This window comes from Martes martes (genome assembly GCF_963455335.1).
Source record: "Martes martes genome assembly, chromosome: 10".
Lineage (NCBI taxonomy): Eukaryota > Metazoa > Chordata > Mammalia > Carnivora > Mustelidae > Martes > Martes martes.
Window position 1 is genome coordinate 46693386 of NC_137898.1, and position 17110 is coordinate 46710495.

The 17110-nt window shown below is 39.7% G+C and overlaps 1 long non-coding RNA gene across 1 annotated transcript in view; it reads right to left on the reverse strand.

The window, feature by feature from the left end:
• The window catches only part of LOC308351816, a 31391-nt gene extending 14439 nt beyond the window's left edge, over positions 1–16952 (reverse strand). The window contains exons 1-3 of the long non-coding RNA XR_013967608.1: positions 16788–16952; positions 14400–14442; positions 1457–1538 (exon numbers count right to left, since the gene is read on the reverse strand). This is a non-coding gene — a long non-coding RNA (uncharacterized lncRNA). The remainder of the gene's footprint in view (positions 1–1456; positions 1539–14399; positions 14443–16787) is intronic.
• Between the last annotated feature and the right edge of the window lie 158 nt (positions 16953–17110).

A 17110-nucleotide genomic window follows, 5' to 3' on the forward strand; every position in this document is an offset into this window, starting at 1 on the left:
ATTATGTGTAAAACTGAAAGACAAACATTTATGTCCAGAAATCATGGGCCTTTTGCTTTTTTTGCGCTAAGGTGCTCTCAGCCTATATTCTGGAAATATGCATTGAAACATAAGTGATATCTGATCTCTTCTGAGGACATAATCTTTCCCAATGCCTTTCTGGTTCATTGTCTTTTTCATAGGAGGAAGAATACTGAAGAGTGGATCCAACAGGGAGGAATGTTACCCAAGGTAGCCTGAGACAACATAGCTGGAGGGAGAGTCCCCAATTTTCATCATCGTATTTGTAGGGAGTCAAGGTCATGGTACAGAAGACAACCTTGTGCGTTTGTGGGCCAGGCAAACACAGAGAGGTAAGTGGTGAAGCTGAGATCAGGTGAGTGAAGCCATGAACAGAGTGAGGTGGGTGGAGAGGGTCAAGGGTAGTGTTTCAGTTCTGAAGCTACGAACGAACGGCAAGCAGGGACAGAGTGCCTCTTTTACGTCAGCTGTTGGGAGAGGTTCTGCTGCTTGGAGCAGACGCCCAGCACTCCAGGCTAAATATTGAAAATCAATACGTATACCAGGCCTATTCGCATTCATTCTTTTAAATACTTTCTTTTCATCTCAGTGCTGTTATAGTGTTTTATCCTTTCATTCTTCCTTCCGTGGTTTCCTGTTTTTAAACCCCATTCTCCATAGTTCTAGGTTCCTTTGCATTTTTTTGGGTTTGTTTTCTTTAAGGGCTTTATGAAAGCTAGCACTTTTGCCTTTTTTTTTCCCCCTTTGTTCGTGTAGTCTGACCTGGAAACCAGGACTTTATGTTGGCCTAGATTTCTCAGGTCTCTAATCAACTCTGCAGAAGGTGAAATAGCTTGGCGACAGGCATAATAATAATAATTAAAAATAACTGTGAGCGCAGAACTAAGAAATGAGATTCAAAAATAAGAAGGAAAGTGATAGAGAGTCCTAGGCTTTCATGCAAAAATATCTATTCTGGTCAACTTAGAAGCACCCTTACAAATCAGTTAATAGCCATCTCTCAATGTGGAGAAAAGCAAAACCATTGGGAAATACTGCCTTCAGGAGTAAAGTTTGCTTTGTGTATTACCTTCTGGTGAAATTCCCATACACAAACCAGCCTTTGAAAAGCATGATGAAAACAATGGCTGCCACTAGTAAGATTTCCAAGGGTCCTTGTAAAACATAGAGTAGATTTGTTTTGCTGGGACAACTCCTTCGTAGAAGTTCTCACTTAAATCCATGCATGGTCATTTTCTATCTCCCATTTATGCATTCTTGTTTGCTGAACGTAGTCTCGTCAACGAGTTATTTTAAAAAGTACTTTTTAAAGTTACCCACACCCTAAACAGCAGAACTGCTGTGTGTATACAAATGCTCTGGAAAGGCACAAGTCAGGTATTGGGTGTAGGTACAGGACAAACCGCATCGTCTGCCTTGGCAGCCCTGTCCTCACCTGCAGGCTGCCCACACACACTCTCTTCCAAACGGTGCTCTTCTGATGCCAAATGGCTAGCTGAGCCACTCCGGGAGGAGGCCTATGGGAGGAGAAGGGGGGAAGGTATTGCAGAGAAATGTTTTATAAACTAAACTTTAAGCTTTAAATTTGATTTACTCTTTTGACCAATTCACACTGTAAGTCCCAGCTCTTAAAAACCTTGGATACTGAGGAGTTAAAGGGGTATGGAAGCTGGTGTAGCCCGGGGCTGCTATCCAAGGCCTGCAGAAAAGGCAGCAGGAAGGGTTTGGTTCTGGCTAGGCTACAGACGGGCCATCTGGATGCAGGGAAGGCCTAGAATGCCAGAAACAGCTTTTCTTTTTGGTGTTAGGCTTCATTAAGTTCAGCCTGGGGAGAGTCTTTTTGGTTTGAGACCCAAACTGAGAGTCTTCTTTGAATAGGGATTTGATATTTTGAATTTTATGGAGCAAAACACCCACTACATATAGTCTTTTGCTAAGGAAAGTCACAAAAAGCAATGTACATAAGTAAATATATTTTTAAATGCATTCAGACCAGACTCCTAGATTTATAAACACACAGAAAGTATGTGTAGTCTTTAAATAATTTTGATAGGAACAGATAAATCTGAATAGGTTGTCTGAAAAGAAAAAAAATAAACCTTGGTTTTTTTAAAAAATATTGTACCAATCTGTGATTCTGATAAATTATTTTATTGTTTTTCCTATAGTTCACCTGGAAAGAAACTTCATCACACTGGAATTACTTTGAGGTCTTTAAAATTATTTAAAATTATTTTCCTTCTTCATTTTTGTTTTATATTTAATTATATTACATTTGGCATAAAGTTGGCATGGGCCAGTTATAATTCCTTTCACAGGAAATTTTCTTTAGTAAAACTGAAAGAAGAAAAAATGCTGCAGGGAAATTATAGCAACTTCCTACTCTATATCACTCATGAACATACACTCTTTTTGGAAACCACCCTCTTTAAAAGATATGATCTATTCTTCCCTAGCTATAGCAGTCTGCTTTAGATTTGTATGTGTTATTCTTAACAATTAAAGGAAAAGGTGAATGTAAATTCACTTGGACAAAACAAAACAGGAAAGAGAATATTATCCTTGAGAGAATTCTTACCTTAAGGAAGAGAAAACGCACGTATCTTTCTGGGTGGGGAAGGCGGGGGGGGGGGGGGGGGGGGGCAGACTTTTTCCTCTCCAAGGCATTAATTGCCACCTAGCAGCAGAGAAGGGAATTGCGCACTCGACTTCAAGTCAATTGGTTTTAAAGGGCCCGTTCCTTTTTTTTTTTTTTAAAGTAATCCTTACACTCAACATGGGACTTGAACCCACAACCCCAGGATCAAGAATTGCCCGTTCCACAGACTAAGCCAGCCAGGCACCCCAAAAGGAAGGGCATGTTACTTTTTTTAAAAAAATATTTTATTTATTTATTTGTGAGAGAGAAAGAGTGTGAACGAGAGAAAGAGAGAGAGAGAGGGAACAAGCAGGGGGAGAGGCAGAGAGAGAACCAGATGAGCAAGGACCCTGATGCGGAACTCAATCCCAGGACCTGGAGGTCATGCCCTGAGCCAAAGGGAGACACTTAACAGACTGAGCCATGCAGGCGAAAGGCACGTTATTTTTATCATGACCAATATTTGAAGAATAATTAGCCTACTCGTAGATTAGGGATTGAATTTTTTTCCTCTCTCGTCATGAGGAAACAAAAAGAAATACAACAAATGAAAAATTTTGGCTTATTGATAAGAATGCTCTTTCCATCACAAAATGTCTTGGGTTTTTGTTGTTGTTATTGTTGTTTCTCAATGGTTACCCTTGCCACCTCAGCAATAGGCCAAAGGGAAAGAAAGGCTGAACTCACTCTGGGACTAAAAAATGCTGGCTTTGGCTTATTAAAGGTAGAACTGGGTGTAGGCATCTTTATTTTAAAGATCTTATTTATTTATTTGACAGACAGAGATCACAAGTAGGCAGAGAGGCAGACAGAGAGAGAGGAAGGGAAGCAGGCTCCCCGCTGAGCAGAGAGCCCGATGGGGGCTCAATCATGGGACACTGGGATCATGACCTGAGCTGAAGGCAGAGGCTTTAACCCACTGAGCCACCCAGGCGCCCCAGAACTGTCTGTTTTTAATACGGAAAGTGATTTCCCAAATAATCTTGGGGTGGATTTCTATTAAAAAAGGATCAAAATGGATTTTATTTGGTTAGGATGATAAGAGGTTTATTTTAAAAATTAGAAGACATCTTCCTATAAAGCATGAAATAATTTCTAGACCAATGATTATTCAAATCTGTTGAAGAAGGACATCCTTATTTCATTGTACAGTATTTCCAAAGGTAGTTAAAGAAGCACTATTTCAAACTTTACCAACTATGTGTCTACTTTTATAGTAGTCAGCCATACTGAATGCCAAAGCTTTAAAGGAGTCTCTATCCTTGTATTTCAGAGATCTTGGCAACTAAAATAAAAGTAACTTCTTTCTTCAAAGAAGACCTACAAGTGGCCAACAGACACATGAAAAGATGCTCAGTATCACTCATCATCAGGGAAATGCCAATTAAAACCACAATGAGATATCACCTCATACCTGTCAGAACGGCTAAAATAAAAACACAAGAAACAACAAGTGTTGGTAAGGATGTGGAGAAAAAGGAACTCTCGTATGCTGTTGGTGGGAATCCAAACTCATGCAGCCACTGTGGAAGACAGAATGGAGGTTCCTCAAAACATTAAACATAGAGGGGCGTCTGGGTGGCTCAGTGGGTTAAAGCCTCTGCCTTCGGCTCAGGTCATGATTCCAGGGTCCTGGGATCAAGCCCCACATGGGGCTCTCTGCTCAGCAGGGAGCCTGCTTCCTCCTCTCTTTCTGCCGGTCTCTATGCCTACTTGTGATTTCTGTCTGTCGAATAAATAAATCTAAAAAAAAAAACAAACAAAAAAACAAACAAACAAAAAAACCTTTAAAAAAAAAACATTAAACATAGAACTACCCTACAATCTAGTGATTGTGCTACTGGGTATTTACACAAAAAAATGCAAAAACACTAATTCAAAGGGATACATGCACCCTTATGTTTACTGCAGCATTACTTACCATAGCCAAACTATGGAAACTGCCCATGTGCCCACTGACTGATGAATGGATAAAGAAGATGTGAGATAGATATAGATATAGATATAGATAGATATAGATCTAGATCTATCTATCTATATATCTATATCTATATCTATAGATCTATAGATATCTATATCTATATAGATATATATCTCTATATATAGAGATATATAGATATATCTCTATATATATATCTCTATATATATCTATATCTATATATCTATATCTATATATCTATCTAGATATATATAAAATGAAATACTATTCAGCCATCAAAAAGAATGAAATCTTGCCATCTGCAACAACATGGATGGAGCTAGAAAGTATAATACTAAGCAAAATTAGTCAGCAAAAGACAAATACTATATGATTTCACTCATATGTGGAATTTAAAAAACAAAATAAATGAGCAAATGGAAAAAAAAAACAAAGAAATAGACTCTTTCTTTTTAAAACTAAGCTTTTTAAAACTAAGCTTTCTGCCCAACGTGATGCTCTTTCTTTTCAAAAAAACCAAAGAAATAGACTCTTTCTTTTTAAAACTAAGCTTTTTAAAACTAAGCTTTCTGCCCAACATGATGCTTGAACTCACAATCCTGACAGCAAGAGTTTCATGCTCTACCAATTGAACCAGCCAACCAAGATATAGACTCTTAACTATAGAGAACAAACTGATGGTTACCAGAGGGGAGGGAGGTGGGGGGAAGGGTGAATTAGGTGATGGGGATTAAGGAGTATGTTTCTCATGATGAAAAATAAGTTACATTTTTAGCCAGGAACATTTTTTTCAACTTCTTAGCTTTTGAAGTTCTCCTAAATATTTAATTTTGCTTGAATCTCCTTTGAAAAATGTTTATTTTTTTTATTTATTTATTTTTAAAAACTGTGCTTAAAAAATTTTTTTTGTTTATTTGAGAGACAGAGAGAGCATGAGCAGGAGGGGCAGAGGGAGAAGGAGAAGCAGATTCCTTGCTGAGCAGGGAACCTGATTTGGTGCTTGATCCCAGGACCCTGAGATTATGACCTGAGCTGAAGGCAGACACTTAACTGATTGAGCCACCTAGGAGCCCCCATTACTTTATTTATTTATTTAAGATAACTATATATAGGGGAGGGAGTCACTCACTGGACACTTCAGTTTGCCACTTTTTATTTAGCTAAATAATAGGTATTGTTACTGTATAGATTCTACGAATATATTATCACCAAGGCAACCAGCAACATTTTGGAAGACAAATGCTGGTTTAAAGATAATAGTAGTAGCTAATATTTTATTGAGTATTTACCATGAGCCAGACAGTGTGTTAAGCACTTTAAATAAAAAGTTCACTTAGTCATCACAATAATCATAAAAGATTCTAGCCAATATTATCTTTATTTTATTTTTAAAATTTTTAAAAAAGATTCTCTTATTTATTTGACAGACAGTAAGTGAGCACAAGCAGGGGGAGTGGCAGGCAAAGGGAGAAGCTGACTCCCTACCAAGCAGGGAGCTCGATGTAGGTCTTGATCCCAGGACCCTAGGATCATGACCTGAGCTGAAGGCAGACATTTAACCGACTGAAACACCCAGGTACCCCTTAAAGATTTTATCTGCGCCCAGGGTGCGGCTCGAACTCAACCCCAAGATCAAGAGTCACGGGCTCTACCAATTGAACCAGCCAGAAGCCCTGGTGACTCCCAATTTTAGATCTGTAGCCTCCATCTCTCCACTGAATTCCAACTCACATGCCAACAAACTATGCCTCAACTCCACTAGACAGTCTAGCAGATATCCCAAAGTTGAAATATACAAAACTGCCTCATCTCCCCCCCACCCAAAACCTGCTCCTCCTATCTCTCCTTCCGTACAGTTCACTGTAACTCCATTCTTCCATCTGCTCAGGCCAGTAACATTCATCATTTTGAAACCTCTCTTTTTCTTACCTGCCACATCCAATCCATCAGCAAAGTCTTGTTGGCTCCGCCTTCAAAATAGATGCAGAATCCAACTATGTCCCACCAATCTCAGCATTACAACTCTGGCCTAAGCCACCATCATCTCTAAGAGCCTTTATCTTATTAGCCTGCTTGGCCCTCTCTAATCTGTTCTCAATACATGGGTCAGGACAATCTTTTTAAAATGTCAGTCTTGGGGCACTCGGCTGGCTCAGTTGGAAGAACTTGGGACTCTTGATCTTGGGGTTGTGAGTTCAAGTCCCACATTAGGGGTAGAGATTACTTAAAAATAAATAAACTTAAGAAAATGAAAATAAGGGACGCCTGCGTGGCTCAGTCGGTTAAGCCACTGCCTTTGGCCCAGGCCATGATCCCAGGGTCCTGGGATCGAGTTCCGCATCGGGTTCGTTGCTCCGCAGGAAGCCTGCTTCTCTCTCCGCCTCTGCCTGCCACTCTGCCTGCCACTCTGCCTGCTTGTGTGTGCTCTCTCTCTCTGACAAATAAATAAATAAATAAATAAATAAAATCTTTTAAAAAAGAAAATGAAAATGTCAGTCATGACATTTCTGTAGTCAAAACCCTCTAGTAGCTTTCTATATCTCTCAGAGTCAGTCTTTACTGTGGCCTGTAGGCCCTATACTACCTGTAATCTCCATCCCATTTATTCTCTGATTTCATCTCATTTTATTCTTCCTCTGGAATTTTTGTCTGTTTACTGAGATATTCTTAGTATCTTAGCGATAATGTTTAGAATATAGTAAGATCAACAATTATTTACTGAATAAATGAAAAATACCTGATTCCAGAAATTTTTCTTTTTCTCATCATTCACTTTCATGCATGTATCGGTGACTCTGTGAGTTGAAGGTGGTTGGCTGGACTCTTTAGAGAAGCCTTTATATTAAAGCCTAACTTGTGGGCCAACCAGAAGAGACATTTGGTCTCTTAGGGTATTAATCGTTTTTAGTTCCTTTAAGCATGATGTGGGGGCTCGGCTCAGGGTACACCCTGATTCCTAACCAGTAGTTGCAAAATTGATCCATAGGGTATTTGGTAGAAAGAATAGACCAGAAAAGCAGTACTACTTCTCTAATTCAAAGGCCATTGTTTATTAGCTCAGGATTTTTTTATTTTTTTCAAGATTTTATTTATTTATTTGACAGAGAGAGACAGTGAGAGAGGGAACACAAGCAGGGGGACTGGGAGAAGGAGAAGCAGGCTTCCTGCTGAGAGAGGGAACACAAGCAGGGGGACTGGGAGAAGGAGAAGCAGGCTTCCCGCTGAGCAAGGAGCCCGACAAGGGGTTCAATCCCAGGACCCCAGGATGGATCATGACCCGAGATGAAGACAGACACTTAATGACTGAGCCATCCAGACACCCCAGTTCAGGACTTTTTAGAATTAAATAAAAATAAATTCTCATAAGAGCCAAGTTGAAATTCTCCCATGGACATGTAACATTCATTGTTACTCAACTATCTAAATGACATTCTGTAATAATTGCTTCATTTCTGGAAAAAATATTTCTAAACAACTGAAAGATGCCAATGGCTTTTGTACAGGCCTCACTTTTGGTAATACTAAGGGAGGGAAATTATATTATAGAGTTTAGATAAGACTCTAAATTGTTGCTCTTCTAAATTATGTCTATTAGTTCCAACTGTTCTATTCCAAGCTTTAGTTATTACCAGAAGAGAACTGTAGCTTCTGAATAACTAGAAAAAGTAAAAATAAAAAGGTAGTAAACACAGATAAGGCTGCCTTTAGAATGAGGTATCAGTTAAATGTCAGTTAAATAAATGATGATATGTTCGTATGATAGAGGATCCTACTGTTATACAGACATTTAAAAGCATGAACTATGGGGTGCCTGGGTGGCTCAGTGGGTTAAGCCTCTGCCTTCAGCTCCAGTCATGGTCTCGGGGTCCTGGGATCAAGCCCCGCATCAGGCTCTCTGCTCACTGGGGAGCCTGTTTCCCCCTCTCTCTCTGCCCGCCTCTCTGCCTACTTGTGGTCTCTCTCTTTCTGCCAAATAAATAAATAAAATCTTTAAAAATTAAAAATAAATACAAGCATAAACTATGACATGAAATGTTTATGGTACAATGTTTAAATAAAAAAGCAGGGGAAAAATAAACATTTATCATTTGATACATATTTTTTAATAGCAGGTTATTTTGTTGAGATTTTAATTCTATGTGTTCTCCTATTCCCCTACCTCTTGCCCCCATACAATCAGGTATCCAGATCCTAATATTTTCGTAAGGCAAAAAGCAAAAGCTGCTTAGTGACAACATAGGTTCTTGCTGTCTTTTGAAATGATAAGTCGGGGTGGGAAGACAGGAATGCCTTTGAAAGTGAGGTGGAAGAGAGATTCCTCAAGACTTAGAAGTCTGAAACCCAAAAGGTTGAGTGAGCAGCTAAGTCTTCCATCTTGCTCTGTGATAGAGCCCAGGATGATGGCAAAACCTCAAAGGGGAAGGCTGCACCTGGGTGCTGGGGTTGCCAGATTCACTCATTTGGTTCCAGATTCTTGAGTTCCAAGAGTAGTAAAGGAATACTGGAATCATCAGACCAGAAGGGAAGACGGCATAAAAGGAAATCTCAGCAATAAATCAATATGGACAGACAACTAAATAATTTCCAGGTATAGGGCGTCTGGGTGGCTCAGGTCATGGTCTCAGAGTCCTGGAATGGAGCCCATCATCACATCGGGCTCCCTGCTCAGCGGGGAGTCTGCTTCTCCCTTTCCCTCTGCCCCTCTCCCCCACTCATGTACTCTCTTTAGCTCTCTCAAAGAAATGAAAAATAAAACCTTTAAAAAATAATAATTTCCAGATACTTCCACAATAATTAAGGCCCTAGAAACTTCTTACAATCTTAGGTGGAGAGGAAACGCTCAGTAACTGAGACTGACTTTCCCACCAGCGTGGCAGGGTGAGAGCTCAGGATTAGATTCAGGTTGATCTAAAGAAATGCAATATTTATTTCAGTGGAATGAGAGCCACACCTACAATACATATATATTTATACAATGTATTGTATATTATAAATATTAGAAAATATATTCTCAGGGTAAATTTTCTTCCTTTCTTTAGATATACATAATTGGAGGAGAAAAAAAATCACTAAAATTTTAACAGTGATTTTTGTCTACCTAGTGAATTATAAGGGATTTTTTTTTCATGCTGTTTGCATTTGAAAAAATTTAAATGTGTATTCCTTTTAGTATTGGAAAAAATTATAAAACCAACTGTAAGCTGACTTTTTTCCCTGTATATTTGAGCAGGAAAAAAACAGGGAAGGGGATATATCATAATCTTAGGTTCTATTTTCCAGCTGTTTCAGACCTACCAATATTAATCTTCCGAGAGGTATAATATAAACTCAACTTCAAGAAAAGAAAACAAACTTTTCTCACATTTAAAAAAAAAAGGTATTGTATACCTCCTGTACCCTGTAAATATTTAAAATATTATTCGAATCAGTCAGAGTCCCAGCAGGAAACAGATGGCACACTCAAAAGGCACAAATGAAGAGAGTACATCAGAATGCGGGCAAGGAAACAGCAAGAGATGGTACGGTACCACTGCCAACTTGGGCCAGTATGGGGGAGGGAGGGTAATAAATACACTGATCTCTTTCTCCCACTACCTCCTTTTTTTATTTATTTATTTTTTTTTTTTGTTTATTTGACAGTGAGAGACAGTGAGAGTAGGCAGAGAGGCAGGTGGGGCAGGTGGAAGTAGGCTCCCTGCTGAGCAGAGAGCCTGATGGGGGGCTAGATCCCAGGACCCTGGGATCATCACCTGAGCCCTGAGCCGAAGGCAGAGGCTTAACCCACTGAGCCACCCAGGTGCACCTCTCCCACTACTTTCTGATGTCCTGCTAGTGCCCTCCGTCCGCTGAACTCAATCAGAAGCTAGAGGGGAAAAGGATGTTGCTGAAGAAGATCTATAGGGGCAATGGAGACTATCTAGCTCAGAAACATCAAGGTGCAAGCAATCTTACAAAGCTGCTATAACTATTTCCAAATTTAGGAATTAAGAGGTACAAACTTACAGTAATAAAATAAATAAGTCACAGGGACGAAGAGTACAGCATAGGGTATATAGTCAATAATATTATAATAACTTTGTATGGTGGACGGGTAGTGACAACACTTACTGACGTGAGCATTTTGTAACATATATAATTGTTGGATCACTATGTTGTGGCTGAAACTAATATAATATTATATGTCAATTATACTTCAATTAAAGAAATGTTTTTAGGGGTGCCTGGGTGGCTCAGTCGTTAAGCATCCACCTTCAGCTCAGTTTATAATCCCTGCATCCTGGCATGGAGCCCCACATTGGGCTCCCTATTGGCAGGGAGCCTGCTTTTCCCTCTCCAGCTCCCCTGCACTTGGGTTCCCTCTCTCCCTATCTCTCTCTGTCATAAATAAATAAAATCTTAAAAAAATTTTTTAATAGAAAAAAAATACTTCCAAACTTAAAGATTTCTTCTAGAAGAGTACTCAGAAGACAGTTTTCGACATTAATCTCTGGTACTGTGCAATATGTTTGGAATTATTATTATTACTGCTAAGGTACTTTTATTCATTCTTAACTTTTTAAACTATACCGAGCACTCAGTTTGCATGACACCATATGTACGTGTGTGTGTGTGTGTGTGTATGTATATATATATATAAAACATAGGCCCTGTCTTCCAGGAGCTTATGATTTAATAGATGGAGACAGTACATAAACGAACAGGTACAATTGGGATTTTTTGCTTTTTTAAATTGTTTATATTAACATACAATGTATTATTTGCCCTAGGGGTACAGGTCTGTGAATCATCAGGCTTACACACTTTACAGCACTCAAAACAGGTGCAATTGTTATGTGTGTGTAGCAGGATGTTAAAATGAGACTCTATCTTACTTTTGTCTACGCCTCTAAGAAAGTGAATTACTCCCACATTCCACAGTAAAGTGGAGGGCCATCAAAGGGGGAAACTGAAAAAAAATGGGGGGCTGCTTTTGCAACTCTTACTTGTCTACCCACTTCTAACTCAGAAAAAAGTTGAAGTTTAGAAGATTTTGAGAGGGGGTGCCTGTGTGGCTCAGTTGGTAAAGCATCTGCCTTTGGCTCGGGTATGCCTTTGGCTCAGGTCATGATTCCAGGGTCATGATTCCAGGGATTGAGCCCCACGTTGGGCTCCCTGCTTAGTGGAGAGCCTCCTTCTCCCTCTCCCTCTGCCTGCTCTTCTGTCTACTTGTGCTCTTTCTCTAGCTCTCTGTCAAATAAATAAATAAATAAAATCTTAAAAGAAAAAAAAAGATTTTGAGAGGGTTTTCAGTGTGCAGTGTGTTGACATTGCTTTTTTCCTCGCCTCATGCCTGGGGAGAGAGGCTTTATAGAACTTTGATATATGGCCCTTAGAGCTGGGGGTTTTGGGGGTCATAGTGCACTAGTGTCAGGATCATATCTGAGGAAATCGTTCATTTGGTACTTACAGAGCACTTACTGAGTACAAGTATATTCTAGGCACAGGTGACTACAGCAGTGAATGAAATACATGAAAATCTCCTGCCTTCATGGAGCCAACATTCTAGTGGAATCTGGACAAGCAAAGATGGCTGGCTAATTGCAAAGATGAATTTTGAGTTTGGTCCAAATATATACTCCCAGAGGTGTGAGGCAAAGCCACTCTGGATATCTGGATCAGATATGGACTACTGAAGAAAGTGAAGTGGAAGAGTAGAGACTTTCACAGAAAGAAGCTTGAGGCATAGAGCACAGAGGCCAGCAACCACTGAACTGATTGCCAGATGACATATATTCACCCAAGTGTAAGCAAGAGATTGCCAGTATTTGCTCATCAGGGTAAGGTGAGGGTAGAGGTGTTTCCAAAGAATGCATAAAGTAACAAGTATCCACTGTAAACACCTGTTAAGTTCAGAGAGTATCAGCCCTTAATTGCAGAACTGCATTAGCCATGTTAAGAATGCTCTTGCCCTTCCCTCTGTTCCAACTTGGGAGAAGTAAGGAAACCTCCTTGGTAAAGGGAAGGTGTACTAAAAAAGAAATTTTAGGTAGGGACACAGAAACGAAGTCAACCATTTCCCTTTCTGTCATAACAGGCTCAAGCTGGAGGGAAGATAATACTGGTGATATTTGTGTCATGTTTCATTCAAGGAGCAGGGAGGAATTAATTCCACTGAGTGTGGTTTTTGTTTTCGTTCTTTAAGGGAGAAAGAGTGGGAGGGCATGGGCACTGGGGGGAGTGTGGGAGGGGCCAAAGGAGAGAGAGAATCTTCAGTAGGCTCCACGCTCAGCATAGAGCCCCACTCTGGGCTCGATCTCATGACTCTGAGACCATGACCCAAGCCAAAATCAAGAGTCCGACACTCAACTACCTGTGCCACCCAGGCACCCCAACCACTGGGTGTGTTTTAATGTATGAGGGAAAATAATAAGTTATTTGCAAATTGTACCTTACACATCTCATTTGCACAATGTGCCAATTACAGCTGTTAAACAGTAACATACTGAGATTTATATCCCCATGGGGAAAAATTTCCAACTTGGCTTTTATTTAGCATTTACTTTTTATTTGATTCTAAAAAAGCCTGGCATAAGGGTGCCTAGGTGGCTCAGGGGGTTAAGCCTCTGCCTTCGGCTCAGGTCCTGGAATCAGATCCTGGAATGGAGCCCTGCATCCGGCTCCCTGCTCAGCAGGCAGGCTCCTCCTCTGCCTCCCTCCCTACTCTGCTTGTGCTCTCTTTCTTGCCCACTGTCTCTCTCTCTCTCTCTCTAATAAATAATAAATAAAATATTTTTTAAAAATAAAATTAAAAAGCCTGACATAAATTAACCAACGACCGGGGAGCGTGGTGGCTCAGTGGGTTAAAGCCTCTGCCTTCAGCTTGGGTCGTGATCCCAGGGCCCTGGGATTGAGCCCCACATCAGGATCTCTGCTCAGTGGGGAGCCTGTTTCCCCCCTCTCTCTCTGCCTGCCTCTCTGCCTACTTGTGATCTCTCTGTCAAACAAAGAAGTAAAATCTTAAAAAAAAAAATTAACTAATGACCATTAAATTGAAGAAGCAGTGTTACATTTGCTGACCCAGCCTTCTTACAAAATATCTTTACTAATTTTTCAGCTCTTGATTAAGGACCAAGATGTACCCCAAGCCAAATACCCAAAACATGCAAAGAGGAGGTGAAAGTCATATAAAAACTATATTAAGTACTTAGGACCTTCAGTATTGACAAAAGGACAACCAAATGTGTCTTCTCATGTCTCATAAGTGGAGCTTTGATAAGAGCCAATCACTGTGAATGAATAATAGATCACAAAGCCCCAGATATTTGCAAAAGGGCAAGTTTGGGAGTAAGAGATTAACCACTCTTTCATTCTTTCATTCAACAAATGTTTAGTGAGTACCTATTACTATGCCAGGCTTTGTCCTAACAACTAGAAATACCTCAGTAAATAAAAAAATTCATATCCTTGAATATTTATGTGATTCCCTGTTACATATTTACAGTGTCCCCATGCTGCAGCCCACCAACTTTTACTTGAATTAACTTTATTGGGTTTCTTTTCTTTGTATTCAACAGGATTCTTCCACAAAAGTAACACAGTAACAAGGTAATGGAAGGGAACTCCTACAAATCAATGAGAAAATGACTAATAAAAATAAATTGAGAAAAGGAATAAAGAGACAATTCCCTAAAGCAACATAAATTGCCAAGAAATACATGCAGTTTTTTTTTTGCTAGTAATCAAACAATACAAATAAAATTAAAGGTTTTTTTTTTTCTTCTTTTTTTGCCTATCAACTTGATAAAGGTAAAAAATACTCACCGTATCCAGTGCTGGTGAAGTCAGAAAGTGGAACTCTCAGGCACTGTAGAATATAAATTGATATAACTTTTTACTGTTTTGTAACTTGGCCATATTTATCCTAACTGTAAATGCAGGTTCCCTTTGACCTGGCAATTCTATCACTATGAATTAATTCATCATAAGGAGGTAATCAGGAAAGTACACAAAATGTGTGTATGTATAAGAATATTCATTATAGTATTTTTATAATAGCAAAGGCTTGGAAATAATCTAATGGCTCACCCATAGTTAATTCTCATATTTCTACACAATGGAATAATATGCAACTATTGAAAATAATGTGTATCATTATTTAACGAAAACATGGCCATAACTTTTTTAAAAAATATTTTATTTATTTATTTATTTATTTGAGAGAAGGGGAGAGAGAGAGCTTGCACATGGACAAGCAGGGAAAGGGGTAGAGGGGGAGGGAGAGAGGTAGACAATTTCAAGCAGACTCCTCACTGAGCATGGAGCCCATATGGGGCTCTATTCCATGATCCTGAGATCACGACCTAAGCCGAAACCAAGAGTCAGATGCTTAACTGACTGAGCCATCCAGGCACCCCCACCATAACTTTTTAAGTGTAGTATATAACAATTTAGTATGATCTTATTTGTAAAAACAATTCTATATCTATTATACATATATATATTTTTAAGTAGGCTCCATGCCCAGAGTGGAGCCCAACGTGGGGCTTGAACTCACAACCCTGAGATCAAGACCTGAGCTGAGATCAAGAGTTGGACGCTTAACAGACTGAGCCACCCAGGTGCCCCCATTATACCTATTTTTGAAGCAAGTGAATATATATATGAAGAATAGTCAAAATGTTTTTGGGCTACATGAACAATTATAAATGAATAGTTACTTAGTCTCTCAACATTCAGTATTTATTAAACATTTAGTATGTGCTAGGCATTATCCTGAGTGCTAGAAAAACAAAAGAGAACAATCTGTTAATTTAAACCTGTTAATTTAATTCACTAAGTTAACAGTGATTTTTTAAAATGACAACAACTAGTATTAGTGAATTTAGGGAGAAGACCCTCATATACTATTGTGAAGAGCGCCAAATCCTAACCACTAGACCACCAGGGAGGTTTCATATAATATTGTGCAGAGTATAAACTGGCAAAACATTTCTGGAGGGCAACTTAGCACTTTCTATTAAAAGCTTTAGAAAAATCCATTTCATTTGACCCTGCAATTCCATTTTTAGGAATTTATTCTAAAGATTTTTATTTATTTATTTATTTGACAGACAGAGATCACAAGTAGGCAGAGAGGCAGGCAGAGAGAGAGGAGGAAGCAGGCTCCCTGCTGAGCAGAGAGCCCGATGTGGGGCTCGATCCCAGGACCCCGGTATCATGACCCAAGCCGAAGGCAGAGGCTTCAACCCACTGAGCCACCCAGGCACCCCAGGAATTTATTCTAAAGAAAGGAGTATAGTCTGCGTCTCCCTCTGCCTGACACTTCCCCTGTTCGTGCTCTCTTTCTGACAAATAAATAAAATCTTAAAAAAAAAAAAGTCTAAAAATATTTATCAAGCAGCTCATAAATGAGTGGGTGGGGGGACTAAATATTAAACAATGGGGACTTCGGTAAATAAAACATTATATGCATAATGCAGAATACTAGAAAGTCATATTTAACCTAAAAATGTTTAACAGGGGAAAAAGACCAAAATATAAAAGCGAAAAGTTTAAAAAGAGTGTGATACTAAATTGCTCTTAACTTGAGCAAATCACTTAAGTGATCTGAGTCTGTTACTTACCTGCAAAGCTAAGATCATTAAGGATCCTTTCAATTCATACCTTAACTGAGCCTCGGTACGTATCTTTTCTACTTTGTAAAGAAAATAAGTCAACCCTGGCGCAAAGTGGATGTTACTGTACCAAAGTCTTTTATCTGGGGATTTACTGAAAGTTCTCAAGAGAGAAAATATGTGTTTCAGAAGAAAATGCTCAGCCCCCCCCTCCCAGGGGTCTAATCTACCAGATTAAAAAATTATATTAAAAAAAGAAAACAGATAAAAACCAAGCATCATGCTTGGTTTTGAGACCATAGAAAGACATTACTGCCCTCATGGAGTTCAAAGTCTTGTAGAGGAAACCAATCACGATAAAGGGCGATCAACGGTAACAGCCTTGAAAAATGTTTTCTCCAGGAAATGGAGAAAAGGATTCCAAAGTAGAAAGAAAAGCATGTACACAGACAACATACTTGACGAAGAGTGTGGTTCACACATACAAACGGACCATTATTTTGTGGCCTTAGAGCCTCGTCCTTCTCCCAGTCACACAACACCTTAAATCTCTGTGGACCCTGAACGAAAGATTTCCAGCGGCACACTGGATCACCTGGAGTCGCAGGTGTTGTCTCGATCGATTTCAGGTGTATCGGTCGGGCCGGTGAGGAAATGGCGGGAATCTGCAAAATACAGGTAATAACCACTGAGAATCCAAGAAGGGCGACTTTGTAGCGGCCGCCCCGAAACTCTCAGCTGCCGCCCGCACTCCTTGCCCAAGATTTCCCGCCAATCTCAACCCCTCCTTCTTCCTAAGCCCCGCCCACTTTGGGGAGGCCGCGAGCCTTGAGGGCGGGGAAGCGTCGGGTTCTATCGACATCTCTGGGATAGACTGCCCTACCCTGCGCCACCTTCGTCAAAATCCCGAAGGCTTCT